Genomic DNA, 7859 nt, shown 5'->3' on the forward strand with positions numbered 1-7859 from the left:
CTCCTCAGAATCAAGCTGTCTCTGTGATCCTGTGATTCTGGGATCCTGTGATCCTGGGCTTGTTAGAGATCCTGGGAGTGTAGTAGCTTCCTCTGGGTGTTGTGGGACTGGCTGTGGAGCTTGTGCCCAAGGTCCACAAATGGTTTATTTCTCTGGATCTGAGATCTAGTAAAACAAACAAACAAACAAACAAAAATGTAAAAAACAAACAAAAAAACAAACAAACAAAAAAAACAGCCTAACCCAGTCTATCATTTTTCAAACTCTTACCAGCAAGATGGCTCAATATATAAAGATGTTTATCACCAAACCTGATGTTCAATTTGTGGAACACACCTGAAGGAGAGAAGCAACTCCCTCAAATTGTCTTCTGAGCAAACACATACATACACACAAGTGTAAAAATCTATTTTTTCTTTTTCATTAATTTATTTGTTCACTTTACATCCCTGAATACAGCCTCCTCCTATTCCCACCCTCACAAATTCCTCTCATATTACTCCCTCCCCATCTCCTCAGAATAGGGGAAGCTGACCCCGTGGGTACCAGCCTACCATGGGGTATCTAGTCCCAGCAAGACTACCACCTTCTCTCCCACTATGACTCAATCTGGCAGTCCAGGTAGGGGAAGGGCATCCAATGGCAGGAAACAGAGTCAACAACATCCTCCATTCTACTTGTTAGGGTCCCATATGAAGACCAAGATGCACATTTGCTCCAAATGTGTAGGGGCCTAGGTCCAGCCGCTGTATGTTCTTTGATTGATAGTTCTCTGTGAGGCCCTATGGGCCCAGGTTAGTTGACTCTGTAGGTCTTCTTGTAGTGTCCTTGACCCCTCCAGCTCCCTTAATCCTCTCCCTTACTTTTCCACAATACTGCCCAAGTTCCTCCCTCGCTGCTCTATTTGTGTCCTTCCCAAAGCTGTATACTCCCCCTGAATAGAAGAGAGCCAGTCTTCTATCAAGGGTATATAAATAGCTGTGCTCCCCTGCTAGAACCTTCAGACAAACTGTCTAGTAAAATCTATTTTTAAAAACAATTATTGTTCATACTCTGTTCTGAGTGTCTTATACTCCACAGTCAGAGAGATCTTTCAGAGGAAAAGAAACTTTAGCTGTACAGCATGCCTCATAGGGTTCCATAATTTGCATACGATAACAAACTGGGCATATGTAATACCCTTGGCACAGCCGTTTTCCATGTTCTGCTTATAAGACAGAAGGGTTTTATTTTAAATTTTTCTAATAGACTAGCTTTTCTAACCACCTTTGTCCATTATTCAACTCATGCAATCCATCACCAATGAATACATGAATATTTATGTGTATTTGTAATATGTATGGCATTTTAGCAGGCAATTCCCTTAAAGACTTCTCCAGTGTTCTGTGAACAAACATCACTGGTCTCCCATGACCCCTTTGTGTGCCAACTTTTAACCTGATTAATTTGATTTACAATATCTCAGGCAAGTTCTTATAAGAAAACACAAATATAAAGCCTGTTACTAGGACAGTGAATTAGAAATAACAGAGGAAGCCAGCATCCCAAGTCACTCCTGAGTGAAGTGGAAGGAGTCGGGCAAACTCAGCCTGGAGCTGGGAGTCATTCTAGAGAATTTTCTATATCATTTTTGTTTTCATTTTTATGTTAACAAACATTCACAGACATCATCATCATCATCACCACCACCACCACCACCACCACCATCATCATCATCATCATCGTCATCATCATCTCTCTCTCTCTCTCTCTCTCTCTCTCTCTGTCTCTCTCTCTCTCTCTCTTTCACACATACACACACACAGACACACACACACACACACACACACACACACACACACACAGAGTTTCTGCTCCCCACCAGGTTTTATATAGAGATACCCTTACAGGGTTATACCTGCCTTCTTGCTTTGTATCCTTTGTGCTACAACAGTAGAAAAGTCAGAGGAGTCTACATGAATGAACTCAGAGATAAAAGCCATCTCATCATTTCCAGTTTTCCATTCAAGGTCAGAACCAATTAGGAGGCAGATGAGGGAATCTAGCAGGTAGAAGCTCCCCTATCAAGTTTTTGGCTTCTTTACTGATTGGCTTTAAAGGACAATACTTATATGCATTGGCACATCTGGGTTTCCGTGTTACATTCCAGAGTTTGACCACATTTGCTCAGAAGGAGATGGATTCATGGCACTATCAAGAACGGCTAAAGAAAGCAAACAAACAAACAAACAACTCCTGTAGGAAGGAATATTTTGTTTTGGTTTTGGTTTTTGGTTTGTTTTTCTGTTGATTTTTGGGTTTTTTTTTTTTTTTTGGTTTTTTGTTTTTCTTTTGTTTTTGTTTTTCAAGACAGGTTTTTCTGTGTAGCTCTGGCTGTCCTGGAACTCACTCTGTAGACCAGGCTGGCCTCGAACTCAGAAATTCACCTGCCTCTGCCTCCCAAGTGCTGGGATAAAGGCGTGTACCACCACTGCCCAGCTGGAAGGAATACTTTAATATGGGCTCAGCAACTCAATTCAATGGTATTTTCAGAATTACTTAGGAGGCAGACCTCTGGCCATGCCTTTGAAGGATTGTGCAGACAGATAAAGTTAGTCCCTGAAATTGCTTGGAAGGAATTATCCAGGTTGCTTTCCTTGAGGTAGGGAAGACTCAGCTTACCCATGGGGCAGTAGCATTCTATGGGCAGAAGATACATGCTAAGTTAGTGGAGAGAGAAGACATCCATCTCCGCTTCCTGACCAGGACATAGCGTGAGCAGCTGCCTCACACTCCTGTCAGCAATGGGACAAAGAGCAATCAAGGCTACATGGACTTGCTAACTAGTCCATTGTGTCCTGGTTGGAATGTTCTTTTCCTCTAGGAAGTAGAATTGAAATATCAGAGATAGCCCAGGAATGCAGCTCTGAACAGTGCCTCCCAAAAGATGGTATGAAGACCACCTTCATCTGTTCCCTAGGGAAAAATGCAAATTCTGAGGCTCCAGACCAACTGAAGAGTATACCACATACATTCTCCTGGTATTCTCATGCTCCCTGTAGTTTGAAATTCTTGGAGCATTTTATTTTACCTTGAAAACAAATTGTTCTATTATTGTATTGTTGTTATTATTATTATTATTATTATTATTATTATTATTATTGTGTATGTGTCTGCACACATGCACATGAGGGCATATGCTTGCCCTATCACATGTGTGGAGGTCAAAGGACAACTTTTTGGAATCAGTTCTCTTCCTCCACTGTGCTAAGGCAAGATCCACTATTTCTGCCATGCTGCAATTTCGCTGGCCTTCTAGCTTCCCAGTGATTTCCCTGTCTCTGCTTCTCATCTCACTGGGATTATAGATATGTGCCACCATTTCCAGCTCTTTGCAGGGGTTCTGAAGATTGAACTCAGGTTGTCAGGCCTGCACATCAGGTGATTTTTACCTGCTCAGTCATCTTGCTCACTCCCTTTTGGAGTCCTTTTGAATGTCAAGGTACCTGGGCCTTCTGGAGACAAATCATACCATCATTTCTAGGGTGGAGACAATTATCAATAGATGACACCTATGATGGTGATTGGATATGAAGGCTTTCTGGACATAGCAGATGTTTGAAATTAACTCATCCACTGACATTTTTGTGAGTAACACTCCTCCAATCTCTGTCATACTCAGATACTACTGGGGATCTCTGTCCTGAAGTTACCAGGATAGGCATCTCTCAACTCAGAGAAAATCTGTCCTTCAGAGGATATCTGATTGGCACAAAGAGGAGACAACATGCTACTGGAATTTTGTGGGAATATCCAATAGTGCATAGTACTGACCCTAGCAACAAAGAAAAATTAGTTAAAAATGGCAGTGATGTTGAAGCTTCACCACTCCTCTGCAGCATGTGAATCTGAACCTACTGTATACCTGTGCTCACATCTGAACCTACTGTATACCTGTGCTCACAGATAGGAATGCAATAAAGCTTCATTTTAAAGTGATTTACAAAACCCATGCATAGGGGCTGGAGAGATGGCTCAGTGGTTAAAAGCACTGACTACTCTTCCAGAGGTTCTAAGTTCAATTCTCAGCAACCACAGGATCACAACCATCTATAATGGGATCCAATGCTGTCTTCTGGTGTGTCTGAAGACAATGACAGTGTAGTCACATATGATAGATAGATAGATAGATAGGTAGATAGATAGATAGATAGATAGATAGATAGATAGATAGATAGATAGATAGATAGATATTTTAAAAAAACAAACATTACATACTGTCTTAGTTAGGGTTTTACTGTTGTGAATAGACACCATGACCAAGGACAACATTTAATTGGGGCTGGCTTACAGGTTCAGAGGTTCAGTCCATTATCACCAAGGCAGGAACATGGCAACATCCAGGCAGGCATGGTGCAGGAGGAGCTGAGAATTCTACATCTTCATCTGATGGCTGCTAGCAGAATACTGGCTTCCAGGCAGCTAGAATGAGGTCTTAAATTGCACACCCACAGTGACACACCTACTCCAACAAGGCCACACCTCCTAATAGTGCCACTCCCTGGGCTGAGCATACACAAACCATCACACATACAAATGTGTTATTTCTCTTCCCTTATTGAGAGGAAGAAAGAAACATGATAAGTTTTTAATCTCCATCCCTTTAGGCACCACCATCTAGAACCTACCTTCTTACTCACTGAGTCTCATTTCTCATGTTGGAAGCTGTGTCACACAGTTTGTCACACAGACTACCTCATGATGACTGAGTTCACATGCCCAGGTTGTGGCCCAACTCCTAAGAGCAAGTGCCACCTTGCAGCTTCTTGGTATTTTTTCTAAAGTATTTCAGTGAGTACAAAGTTCAAACCCTGTGGTTTTATAACTCTGTAGACAATGTCTCTTGCCATGCTGTTGGAATTTCACAGTGGTTTTAGTCAGTATGCACAGGTCATCTCCATGGATTGAGTTTCCTGAACAAACCTTTCTTCTCTCTTTCATATAACCTTTACAAGAGAACATAGATTATTTCTTGTTCTATATATTTAGTTTTGTGTTGTCAGAAAAGATAAAATATTGCTAGTCAAATTTAGGTAGCAGTTAAACCAAAAATAAGGCTTTAATATGCCTTAGGTATTCAAATCTGAGACTCTTTCAGTTTTAGTCTTTTTGGTGGGTTGTTTGCTCAGTTGGTTTTGCCTTTTGTTTACCTAAATCTGGCAAGCCTATGTACTTCATTCCATGGATACTTCATAACATTTATTTAATATTTATTTTCTCTTTGAAGAAATGTCCTTTTCTTGATAAGTCACTAAATGGTTTTTGTCTTTCAGAGTGAATGTAGATAGGTCACATTAGAACAGCCATACTATTTGTTTTTAGAGTAAAGGCTAGAATGTAGAGAGATCACATCGGAACAGCCATACTGTTCGATAGGTTTGTTAGAAAATTGGTACTTCTCTTAGCCTCCTAAACAGCTTCCCACACCTCACTTCCTCCTGAGTCAGAAGCAAAAGGGTTAAGCCCTGACACTTGAGTGGACGCTTTATAGATCCGATCAAACATCTCTTCCTATTGGACATGATTTAGGTAACTGTTTCTCATACCAACCTTAAGCCTGTGTGCCTCTCATTTTAAAACATGAAATGATTCTCAAAAGAGAACACTACAATATAGCTATAGTTGTGCCATATCTATAATGTGTGCATGAATAAAAACATGTCTGATGTCTCATACACGCTCACCTCCCTAGCTTTCTCCTTCCAAGGCAAACATGGTGCCTCCTCTTTCCAGGTTGCTTTTTGCTACCATAACAATCCCCTGGCCTTCCCGAGGGATTACCCATGGTGAGATTTACTTGTCAAGGAGGGCCCATTTATCTTCTCTCTGACAAATTTCAACACATGTGCAGCTCTAGCATGAACATTTCTGCAGATTAATCCCTCACCCTTCTCAAAGGGAGGAATTATTCTCAAACAACCTATTTTAATACAGAGTTCCTGGTGTGAAGTTAATTTCTACAAACCTTGTGAGTGTACTACCAAAAATCGCCATCTCAGTTATTCAGTGGGAACAGAAGCCCTTTGGCTTATAGTTTTTCATCCTTATGGTTTAAATGTAAACGACAAAGAAAGACAGGGCAGAGCACGCGTTTTAAAAATCAGGGATTCCTGCTAGCTTTTGAAAAGGCTTCTGTGTACAACAGTTGGAGGTCATTAACCACTAATAAATATTTATTCAGCATCTACTACATACCACTACATGTATATAACACTCTGTGAGTGGTGATAATTCACACACATGTGTAAACAAATATTGTGAGTTTCTTAAAAAAAAAAAAGGACAGGCTTTGCAAAAGTAACATGATATTTAGTTTCATATGGATAACAGAGCTTTATTAAATGTCCCCATATTTCTTCATAAGAATCCATTAATATTTGACTATTAGAGTAGCCAAAAAATATCAAATAGAGCAAGTATAGATTAATATACCCTGGGAAAAATAGCAGATACTACAAATGTATAACAAGGGAAGCAAAAATGGACTAATAAAATAGGAAGTGAGCTGGTGATGGCCACAAGCTGAATATGAATCAGCCATTCGGTAGTATTGTAATAAAAGTCCATATGATCCCGATCAATAGGAGTGGAGAGGCAAGGCTGAGGTGTGATTCTTCTTCTGGTCTCCTTATTAGTCAAAGGGAAGAAGGTATCTTGACTTGGATACACAGTTAAAATAAAACAATGTAACTGGGGATGCAGCTCAGTGGTGGAGCACTCATGTAGCCTGCAGAAGATCCTGGGTTCAATCCCCAACACTGCAAAAAAGGAAGTTTGATAGGTTAAATCTGTGGCAGCTTTTCCCTGTTAGTAAGGTGCTTTTAGCAATCAGACCAACAATGGCTTGAAGACTATTACTGAATATTGAGAGGCTTTTTGTTTTTTGTTTTTGTTTTGTTTTAAGGGAAATTCTAGGCAGTGACTCTGTGGTGTTAATTAAATGGAATTTTTTTTCATTCTAAAGTACACTACATAGAAACTTCCACTATGAGGAATCCTATTATTATTTCAACAGAATGACAAAGAAATCAAATAGAGCCGGGCGGTGGTGGCGCATGCCTTTAATCCCAGCACTTGGGAGGCAGAGACAGGCGGATTTCTGAGTTCGAGGCCAGCCTGGTCTACAAAGTGAGCTCCAGGACAGCCAGGGCTACACAGAGAAACCCTGTCTCGAAAAACCAAAAAAAAAAAAAAAAAAAAAAAAAATCAAAATCAAATAGAAACTGCATGCCTTTAACTTTGGCACATGGGAGGCAGGAGGATATCTGTCAATTCTAGAATGGGCTAGGTTTACATAGTGGCTATCCATTTATTATATGACAGACTTTTCCCAAAACACACACACACACACACACACAGAGAGAGAGAGAGAGAGAGAGAGAGAGAGAGAGAGAGAGAGAGAGAGAGAGAGAGAGACTCCCAGAAGCTGGGAACCTGGAATACACTGTACAGCCTGTAGCCATCTCAACAGGTTCCTCCTGGCCATGGCAATACCATACAATTATTGTATTCATGCTACATAGATTTTAAACTATATCCTCAGTTGCCTTATGAACTTGCTGTTGGTCAAGGAGATTACATGTGTAATATTGATGCATAATAGAAAACTAACACTTTCTGGTTAACCATATTCTTGTGGTTTAACGTTACAGTTTATAGATATTAAGATCCTGACAAATAGTGTAGCACGGAGATGGTCCAGTGTGATGCTAGCCACAGCTTCTCTCTTTGGATTCTCTCATAAGGAATATTTTTATTATTAAAGAGCAAACCTATTTTAAGGTCATTTCATTTTCCATTGTCTCTTAGAATTGCCTTCC

This window comes from Mastomys coucha, unplaced genomic scaffold (genome assembly GCF_008632895.1).
Source record: "Mastomys coucha isolate ucsf_1 unplaced genomic scaffold, UCSF_Mcou_1 pScaffold6, whole genome shotgun sequence".
Taxonomy (NCBI): Eukaryota; Metazoa; Chordata; class Mammalia; order Rodentia; family Muridae; genus Mastomys; species Mastomys coucha.